Source organism: Bos grunniens, chromosome 3, assembly GCF_055505025.1.
Source record: "Bos grunniens cultivar Pamir isolate PY7600 chromosome 3, Bosgru_T2T1.0, whole genome shotgun sequence".
In the NCBI taxonomy this organism is placed as follows: Eukaryota; Metazoa; Chordata; class Mammalia; order Artiodactyla; family Bovidae; genus Bos; species Bos grunniens.
The window spans coordinates 51,758,131-51,768,351 of NC_141167.1; the positions used below are offsets into that span (position 1 = coordinate 51,758,131).

Here is a 10,221-nt window from a genome sequence, read left to right on the forward strand (position 1 = left end):
CTTGCAGTCCAAGGGACTCTCAAGAGTCTTCTCCAACACCACACTTCAAAAGCATCAATTCTTCGGCGCTTAGCCTTTTTCACAGTCCAATTCTCACATCCATACATGACCACAGGAAAAACCATAGCCTTGACTAGATGAACCTTTGTTGGCAAAGTAATGTCTCTGCTTTTGAATATGCTATCTAGGTTGGTCATAACTTTCCTTCCAAGGAGTAAGCGTCTTTTAATTTCATGGCTGCAGTCACCATCTGCAGTGATTTTGGAGCCCAGAAAAATAAAGTGACACTGTTTCCACTGTTTCTCTATCTATTTCCCATACTAACACATATATATGGAATTTAGAAAGATGGTAACGATAAGAGAGACAGCATGATAACGTATGAGAGACAGCAAAAGTGACACAGATGTATAGAACAGTCTTTTGGACTCTGTGGGAGAGGGCGAGGGCAGGATGATATAGGAGGATGGCATTGAAACATGTAAATTATCATATGTGAAACAAATCACCAGTCTAGGTTTGATGCATGATACAGGGTGCTCAGGGCTGGTGCACTGGGATGACCCAGAGGGATAGGATGGGGAGGAAGGTGGGAGGGGAGTTCAGGATGGGAAACACATGTACACTCATGGTGGATTCAAGTCAATGTATGGCAAAACCAATACAATATTGTAAAGTAAAATAAATAGAAAAAATAAACACACTTCTGAAAAAAAAAAAGATTCTTAGAGCTCTTTTGTCTAGCTGTGAAGGTCTCTGAGGCATCATTTTTATTCTTTCTTAGGTTTAAACAAGGGTCCTGTAGCTACACCCTTGATCTGGTTTTTACCCTGAAATTTACTGGTAGTTGCCTGAATTTGACCTTTGTCCTAAGACCATTTCTTTTCTTTTTTATGGTAAAGACTGCTTTATTGGTGGCAGTTAGTACAAGTCAATAAATACTGATCCCCAAGAACCTAGCTATTTATCAGTCCACAGAGAGCTGCATGAAACAGAACCAACTGATTGCTGGAAGGATAAAGTGAATCAATCCTGCTTATTGGGAAATGAAGTCACAACCAGTTGATACATGGCATATGCCATTCCACCAACTGTAAGAATCATGGTGGCTCTATACAGGACCGCATCAGCTATCCCACCCTTCAGATGCACTGGAATTCCATTATCCTCCTGAAACATCTTTTGTTTCTCTGGAACCTTATTTTCAAACTTCCTGTGTGAAGCAGTAATTATGGTCCTCTGGATAATCTGATGAAGAGCCGCAGATTCCACAGCATCTTTGTTCAATTACTGTACTAATGGCAACAATTCACTTCTTACTTTCAGAGCTTTTAGCCAGGGGACATTAAGTGAGAAATAGTTTCATCTGCAAACTCAGCAACTCCTGGCTCTTATATATTTATTTGCTCTAAACTGTGCTTGAAAATAACTAAAATAGACTGGAGTGAGAAATGTATATCCAATATCACCATACCATTTTCAGTTCAGTTCAGTTCAGTTCAGTCACTCAGATCAGATCAGATCAGTTGCTCAGTCGTGTCCGACTCTTTGCGACCCCATGAGTCACAGCATGCCAGGCCTCCCTGTCCATCACCAACTCCCGGAGTTCACTGAGACTCATGTCCATCGAGTCAGTGATGCCATCCAGCCATCTCATCCTCTGTCATCCCCTTCTCCTCCTGCCCCCAATCCCTCCCAGCATCAGAGTCTTTTCCAATGAATCAACTCTTTGCATGAGGTGGCCAAAGTACTGGAGTTTCAGCTTTAGCATCATTCCCTCCAAAGAACACCCACAGCTGATCTCCTTCAGAATGGACTGGTTGGATCTCCTTGCAGTCCCAGGGACTCTCAAGAGTCTTCTCCAACACCACACTTCAAAAGCATCAATTCTTCGACGCTCAGCCTTCTTCACAGTCCAATTCTCACATCCATACATGACCACTGGAAAAACCATAGCCTTGACTAGACGAAACTTCGTTGGCAAAGTAATGTCTCTGCTTTTGAATATGCTATCTAGGTTGGTCATAACTTTCCTTCCAAGGAGTAAGCATCTTTTAATTTCATGGCTGCAGTCACCATCTACCATTTTCAGTTCAGTTCAGTTCAGTCACTCAGTCGTGTCCAGTTCTTTGAAACCCCATGAATTGCAGCACGCCAGGCCTCCCTGTCCATCACCAACTCCTGGAGTCCACCCAAACCCATGTCCACTGAGTCAGTGATGCCATCCAGCCATCTCATCCTCTGTCATCCCCTTCTCCTCCTGCCCCCAATCCCTCCCAGCATCAGAGTCTTTTCCAGTGAGTCAACTCTTCACATGAGGTGGCCAAAGTACTGGAGTTTCAGCTTTAGCATCATTTCCTCCAAAGAACACCCACAGCTGATCTCCTTCAGAATGGACTGGTTGGATCTCCTTGCAGTCCAAGGGACTCTCAAGAGTCTTCTCCAACACCACACTTCAAAAGCATCAATTCTTCGGCACTCAGCTTTCTTCACAGTCCAACTCTCATATCCATACATGACCACTGGAAAAACCATAGCCCTGACTAGATGGACCTTTGTTGGCAAAGTAATGTCTCTGCTTTTCAATATGCTGCCTAGGTTGTTCAAAACTTTTTTCCAAGAAGTAAGCATCTTTTAATTTCATGGCTGCAGTCACCATCCGCAGTGATTTTGGAGCCCCAAAAAGTAAAGTCTGACACTGTTTCCACTGTTTCCCCATCTATTTCCCATGAAGTGATGGGACCAGATGCCATGATCTTCATTTTCTGAATGTTGAGCTTTACGTATGTAAATGATAAGTCGCTTTAGTCGAGCCTCACTCTTTGTGACCGTATGGACTATAGCCCCCAGGCTCCTCTGTCCATGAGATTTTCCAGGCAAGAATACCAGAGTTTCTTAGCTAGAACATGGAAACAACCTAGATGTCCATTGACAGATGAATGGATAAAGAAGTTGTGCTACATATACACAATGGAATATTACTCAGCCATAAAAAGGAATGCATTTGAATCAGTTCTGATGAGGTGAATAAACCTAGAAACTATTATACAGAGTGAAGTGAGTCAGAAAGAGAAAGATAAATATCATATTCTAATACACATATACAGAATCTAGAAAAATGGCTCTGAAGAATTTATTTACAGAGCAGCAATGGAGAAACAGACATAGAGAATAGACTTAAGGAGACAGGGATCCCTTAAGGGGAGGAGAGGGTGAGATGTATGGAAAGAGTAACATGAAACTTACATTACCATATGTAAAATAGATAACCAATGGGAATTTGCTGTATGGCTCAGGAAACTCAAACAGGGGCTCTGTATCAACCAAGAGGTGTGGGATGCGGAGGCAGATGGGAGGGAGGTTCAAAAGGGAGGGGACATATGTATACCTATGACCGATTCATGTTGAGGTTTGACAGAAAACAACAAAATTCTGTAAAGTAATTATCCTTCAATTAAAAAAAAAATTTTTTTAAGTCAGTTGTGCTCTTAAATATCAGCAAGGAATAATTGGATTTTGATATTAAAACCAATACCATTAACTTAGTCCCCATAAAAGAAGAAATATGTAGATGTAAATCTGAAAAAATATATAAAAGATTTATATCAGGAAAACTACAAAATTCTCATGAAAGAAATCACAGATCTGAATAAATGGCGACTTTCCTGTACAAGGATAGAAAGACATAATACACTCAAGATGTCAGTTTTTCTCAATGTGATCTGTAAACTCAATACAATCCCAATAAAAATTACAGCAAGTTATTTTGTAAATATTGACAACTGATTTTAAAGTTTATATGGAGTGGTAAAAGACCCAAAATAAACAAAATATTGCAAGAGAAGAACAAAGTCAGAGGACTGATAATACCCAACTTTAAGACTTACTAGAAAGCTACAGTTATCAAGACAGTAGAGTAATTGGTAAAAGAAAAGACAAGTAAATCAGTAGGGCAAAATAGAAAGCCTCGAAATGACCAAAAGAGGAGCAAAGGCAATTCAATGAGAAAGGATAATCTTTTCAACAAATGGTCCTGGAACAATTGAATATCAACATGCAAAAAATAAATAAATGTAGGTACAAACTGTACATTTTTCACAAAAGTTTACTCAAAATGGATCATAGATATAAATACAAAATGTAAAATTACAAAACTCTTAGAAGATAACATAGGATAAAATTCAGATGACTTTAGATTTGTTAATGACTTTTTAAATACAACATCAAAAGCTTGGTTGATGAAAAAAATAATTGACAAACATGACTTCATTAAAATTAAAACTTGACTGTATGAAAGACACTAAGAGAATGAAAACAAGTACTAGACTGGTAGGAAATCTCTGCAAAACACCTGATAAAGAACTAGTATTCAAAATATACAAGAACTCTTAAATCTCAATGATAAGAAAACAAATAACCAAATTAAAATATGAGCAAAAGATATGAACAGACACTTCACCAAAGATATACAGATGGCAAGTGAATACACACAAAAAAATTCAGATCATATATCACCATGGAATTGCAAATTAACTAATAAGATACCATTAATATTCCGGAGAAGGCAATGGCAACCCATGCCAGTATTCTTGCCTGGAGAATCCCAGGGACGAGGGAGCCTGGTGGGCTGCTGTTTAAGGGGTTGCACAGAGTCAGACACGACTGAAGCGACTTAGCAGCAGCATACATATATTCAGTTCAGTTCAGTTCAGTTCAGTCACTCAGTCGTGTCCGACTCTTAGTGACCCAATGGACTGCAGCACACTAGGCTTCCCTGTCCATCACCAACTCCTGGAGCTTACTCAAACTCATGTCCACTGAGTCGGTGATGCCATCCAACCATCTTATCCTCTGTCATCCCCTTTTCCTCTTGCCTTCAATCATTCCCAGCATCAGGGTCTTTTTAAATGAGTCAGTTCTTCACATCAGGTGGCCAAAGTATTGCAGCACTGCTGATGCACTTCAGCATCAGTCCTTCCAATGAATATTCAGGACTAATTTCCTTCAGGATTGACTGGTTGGATCTCCTTGCAGGCCAAGAGACTCTCAAGAGTCTTCTCCAACACCATAGTCCAAAAAAAATCAATTCTTCGGCGCTCAGTTTTCTTGATAGTCTAACTCTCACATCCATACATGACTACTGGAAAAACCATAGCCTTGACTAGACGAACCTTTGTTGGCAAAGTAATGTCTCTGCTTTTCAATATGCTGTCTAGGTTGGTCATAGCTTTTCTTCCAAGGAGCAAGTGTCTTTTAATTTCATGGCTATAGTCACCATCTGCAGTGATTTTGGAGACCAAAAAAATAGTCTCTCACTGTTTCCATTTTTTACCCATCTATTTGCCATGAAGTGATGGGACCAGATGCCAACTGACTAAAATCCAAAACACAGCTCCAAGTGAGTGTGTGTGTGTGCTCAGCTGCACTGCTGCTGCCGCTGCTGCTAAGTCACTTCAGTTGTGTCCGACTCTGTGCGACCCCAGAGATGGCAGCCCACCAGGCTCCCCCGTCCCTGGGATTCTCCAGGCAAGAACACTGGAGTGGGTCACCATTTCCTTCTCCAATGCATGAAAGTGAAAAGTGAAAGTGAAGTCGCTCAGTTGTGTCCAACTCTTCGAGACCCCATGAACTACAGCCCACCAGGCTCCTCCATCCTTGGGATTTACCAGGCCCAGAGTACTGGAGTGGGGTGCCATTGCCTTCTCCAGCTCAACTGCACAGTCGTGTCCAACTCTTTGCAACCCCATAGCCTGTAGCCTGCCAGGCTCTTGTGTCTCTGGGGTTTTCCAGGCAAGAATATTGGAGTGGGCTGCTATTTCCTCCTCTAGGGGATCTTGCCAACCCAGTGATTGAACCGGCATCTCCTGCACTGGCAGGCAGTTTCTTTACCACTGAGCCACCTCAGAGTCTGTGTAGCAACAGGAATTCTCATTCATTGCTGGGAGGAATGCAAAACTGTACAGTCACAGTGGAAGACCACATGACAGTTTCTTATGAAACTAAACATATTCTTAACATACAATTCAGTAATCATGCTCCTTAGTATTTATACAAATGAGTTGAAAACTCACATCTACACAAAAACCTAAACATGTAGGTTTACAGCGGCTTTATTCATAATTGCGACAACCTGAAGCAGTTAGGATATTGTTCAACAGTGAATGGATAAACAAACTCTGGTACATGCATATAACATAATATTATTCAGTAATAAAAAGAAATGAACTTTTAAGCCATGAAAATACATGGAGGATACTGAAATGCATATTGCTAAGTGAAAGATGCCAATCTCAAAAGACTATATACCATATGATTTCAAATATATGACGCTGTGGAAAAGACAAAGCTGTAGAGACAGTAAAAAGCTCAGTGGTTGGCAGGGTTTGGGAGGGAGGGATGAATAAGTGGAATGCAGAGAATCTTTAATGCAGTGAAACTACCCTGCATGATACTGTAATGGTGAATTCATGTTATTATATATGGGTCAAACCCCACTGAAAACACAACACAGAGTGAACCCTAAGTAATTTACAGACTTTAGTTAATATTATGTAAGTACTGGCACATAAACTGTAACAAATTCATTATTTTCTGCTAAATTTTTCTATAAACCTAAAACTGCTCTAAAAATAAAGACTATTGACTTTAAGTGCAGGGAGAGCAATATATCATGTCCTTAGATGGGAGGTCTTGAACATAAAGCAATTCTCCCTAATTTGATCTATATAGCAAGGGTCACTACAGACAAAATCCCTTTTTTTTTTTTTTCATGAAACTTGGCAAGTTTCTACTAAAATTCCTATGTTAGTAGAGAGCCAAAACAACCAACATGATTTTGAAAGAAAGAATCAAATAAGGCTTATCTAACACTAACTGTGAGGCAGCAGTAATTCTGATAGTGTGCCATCTACATATAAGTGTAAACACTAACTGTGAGGCAGCAGTAATTCTGATAGTGTGCCATCTACATGTAAGTGGACTAATGAAAGAGAATAAATTAAAAGGTTGATGTGGACATATAGATATTTTATTTGTGACAGAGAAATTGCTGGAATAAGGATAGATAAACAGCATTTAAAAAAAATATAGTTTTGGTCTGTGTACAACACCACACAAAAAGGTAAAGTTTAGATGCACTAAATACCTAAATGGGAAAAATATAGCTATTACAAAAAGCTATAGAAGGCTTTCTTTATGTCATAAACATACTGTATCAGTCAGAGTTTCAGTCATATAGGCACACATGGTTTGTGATTTGTCATGTGAATTTGACTTTATGTGACTGTGGAAGCTGGTTACCCAGTTTCCGTGAGCCTGCTGCGTCTTCCCGTGTGATGCTGGAGCTTTAAGTCCGTGGGGCAGAAAGTTGGGAAGGCAAGATAAGCATGAAGCGAGAAACATATAGGTATCCTATAGAAACTGGGGCTCTTCCTCATGGAGCGTATAAAACACACACATCCGGCCCAGGCGTTAGAGCAACTAAAGAAAGATTCAGGAAAAGGCAGAGCAGTTACAGCCTGACTGCTGCTTCATGCCAATTAGGCGATCTTTCAGATATGCAATAAAAGTGTCTGAGCTACAAAATCCCTGTTGCTTCACTTCAGTCTCCAAGTCTCTCACAAGAATCTCTTTATGTGGCCTGCCTTAACTGAAAACACAGAAGGAAAATCTGAGAAATGCACCTCAGCCTGCTGAAACTGATATATTATAATGCCACCAGTTAGGAAAGGATTTATTATGATCACCCCAAAAAGGGGTACATACCATAGAAGAAAAGACAAATCAACATTAAAATGATAAGCTTCTACATGTCAAAAGGTGTGATAAAGTTAAAAGATAAATTTCATAATATTAAAAGAAATTTGAAATTTTGTAATCACAAAAATATTCATACCTTAATATTTTAGAAGTTTCTTCAAATCAATAAGAAAAAGCCAAGCCACCCAACAGATGGATAGACAATTCAGAGAAGGAAAATCTGTAATGGACAAGAAAAACATGATCAACCTTACTAGTATACCAGAAAACAAAAATTAAATAACAATACCCTCCAGCCTGGCAAAAAAACAAACAAACAGTAAACCTGAAAACAAGCATTAGTGATAGATTGCTGTTAAAGGGTGTGATGGTACAGCCACTCTGAAAAAGCAAATTTCAGTTTATGTGAAGTTGCATATACTATAGAACACAGCAATTTTTCACTGGGTTCCTGGCACAGAGTTCCTAAAACTTTTGCAATTTCCAAGATGACAAGAATACTAGGAGCATCTCTTGTCCTAATATGTGTGGCACAGATGGTAAAGAATCTGCCTGCAATGTAGGAGACCGGGTTCAATCCCTGGGTTGGGAAGACCCCCTAGAGAAGGGAATGGCTACTCACTCCAGTACTTTTGCTTGGAGAATCCTACGGACAGAGGAGCCCAGCAGGCTACAGTCCATGGAGTCTCAAAGAGTCTCACACCACTGAGCAACTAAGTTCCCCTGACACAGGGATCCTAAAAACCTTGTAAATCTCTGATAAGAGCACTAGGAGCATCTTTTGTTTAATGAGTTGACTCTAGATGGGCTCCTGGATGACTCCTGGATAGGGCTGGTCACCAGAAAGATCAAGTCAAGATAAGATGTTAAGAATTTTTAGCTCTCCCCTCAATCCTCTAGAAAGTGGAGAGTGACTGGAAATGGAGTTTATGACTGATCATATGTATGTGAGGAAGCCTCCATAAAATCCCAGTATTTCTGGGGACAGGGAGTTTCCTGACTAGCAAACATACACACTCAGTTCAGTTCATTTTAGTCATTTAGTCGTGTCTGACTCTTTTGTGACTCCATGGACTGCAGCAACCAGGCTTCCCTGTTCATCACTAACTCCTGGAGCTTACTCAAACTCATGTCCATCAAGTCAGTAATGTCATCCAATCATCTCATCCTCTGTCGTCCCCTTTCCCTCTCACCTTCAATCTTTCCCAGAATCCAGGTCTTTTCAAATGAGTCAGTTCTTCCCATCAGGTGGCCAAAGGATTGCAGTTTCAGCTTCAGCATCAGTCCTTCCAATGAATATTCAGGACTAATTTCCTTTAGGATGGACTGGTTGGATCTCCTTGCAGTCCAAAGGACTCTCAAGAGTCTTCTCCAACACCACAGTTCAAAGTCATCAGTTCTTCGGCACTCAGCTTTCTTTATAGTCCAACTCTCACATCCATACATGACTACTGGAAAAACCACAGCCTTGAAGAGATGGACCTTTGTTGGCAAAGTAATGTCTCTGCTCTTTAACATGCTGTCTAGGTTGGTCATAAGTTTTCTTCAAAGGAGCAAGCATCTTTTAATTTCTTGGCTGCAGTTACCATCTGCAGTGATTTTTGAGCCCCCCAAAATAAAGTCTGACACTGTTTCCATTGTTTACCCATCTATTTGCCATGAAGTGATGGGACCAAATGCCATGATCTTAGTTTTTTGAATGTTGAGTTTTAAGCCAACTTTTTCACTCTCCTCTTTCACTTTCATCAAGAAGCTCTTTAGTTCTTCTTCACTTTCTGCCCATAAGTGTGGTGTCATCTGCATATCTGAGCTTACTGATATTTCTCCCGGCAATCTTGATTCCAGCTTGTGCTTCATCCAGTCCAGCATTTCTCATGTTGTACTCTGTATATAAGTTAACTAAGTAAGGCAACAATATACAGCCTTGAAGTACTCCTTTTCCTATTTGAAACCAGTCTGTTGTTCCATGTCCAGTTCTAACTGTTGCTTCTTGACCTGCATACAGATTTCTCAGGAGGCAGGTCAGGTGGTCTAGTATTCCCATTTCTTTAACAGTTTTCCAGTTTGTTGTGATCCACATAGTCAAAGGCTTTGGCATCGTCAATAAAGCAGAAGTAGATGTTTATCTGGAACTCTCTTGCTTTTTTGATGATCCAAAGCATGTTGGCAATAAGATCTCTGGTTCCTCTGCCTTTTCTAAACCCAGCTTGAACATATGGAAGTTCACAGTTCATGTACTGTTGAAGCCTGGCTTGGAGAATTTTGAACATTACTAGTGTGTGAGAAGGCAATGGCACCCCACTCCAGTACTCTTGCCTGGAAAATCCCATGGACGGAAGGGCCTGGTGGGCTGCAGTCCATGGGGTAGCAAAGAGTCAGACACGACTGAGCAACTTCACTTTCACTTTTCACTTTCATGCATTGGAGAAGGAAATGGCAACCCACTCCAGTGTTCTTGCCTGG

The 10,221-nt window shown here is 40.4% G+C and overlaps 1 pseudogene; it reads right to left on the bottom strand.

The window, feature by feature from the left end:
• Positions 1-1,026: 1,026 nt before the first annotated feature.
• LOC147375616 (cytochrome c oxidase subunit 7A2, mitochondrial pseudogene) lies at positions 1,027-1,277 on the bottom strand (annotated as a pseudogene).
• Between the last annotated feature and the right edge of the window lie 8,944 nt (positions 1,278-10,221).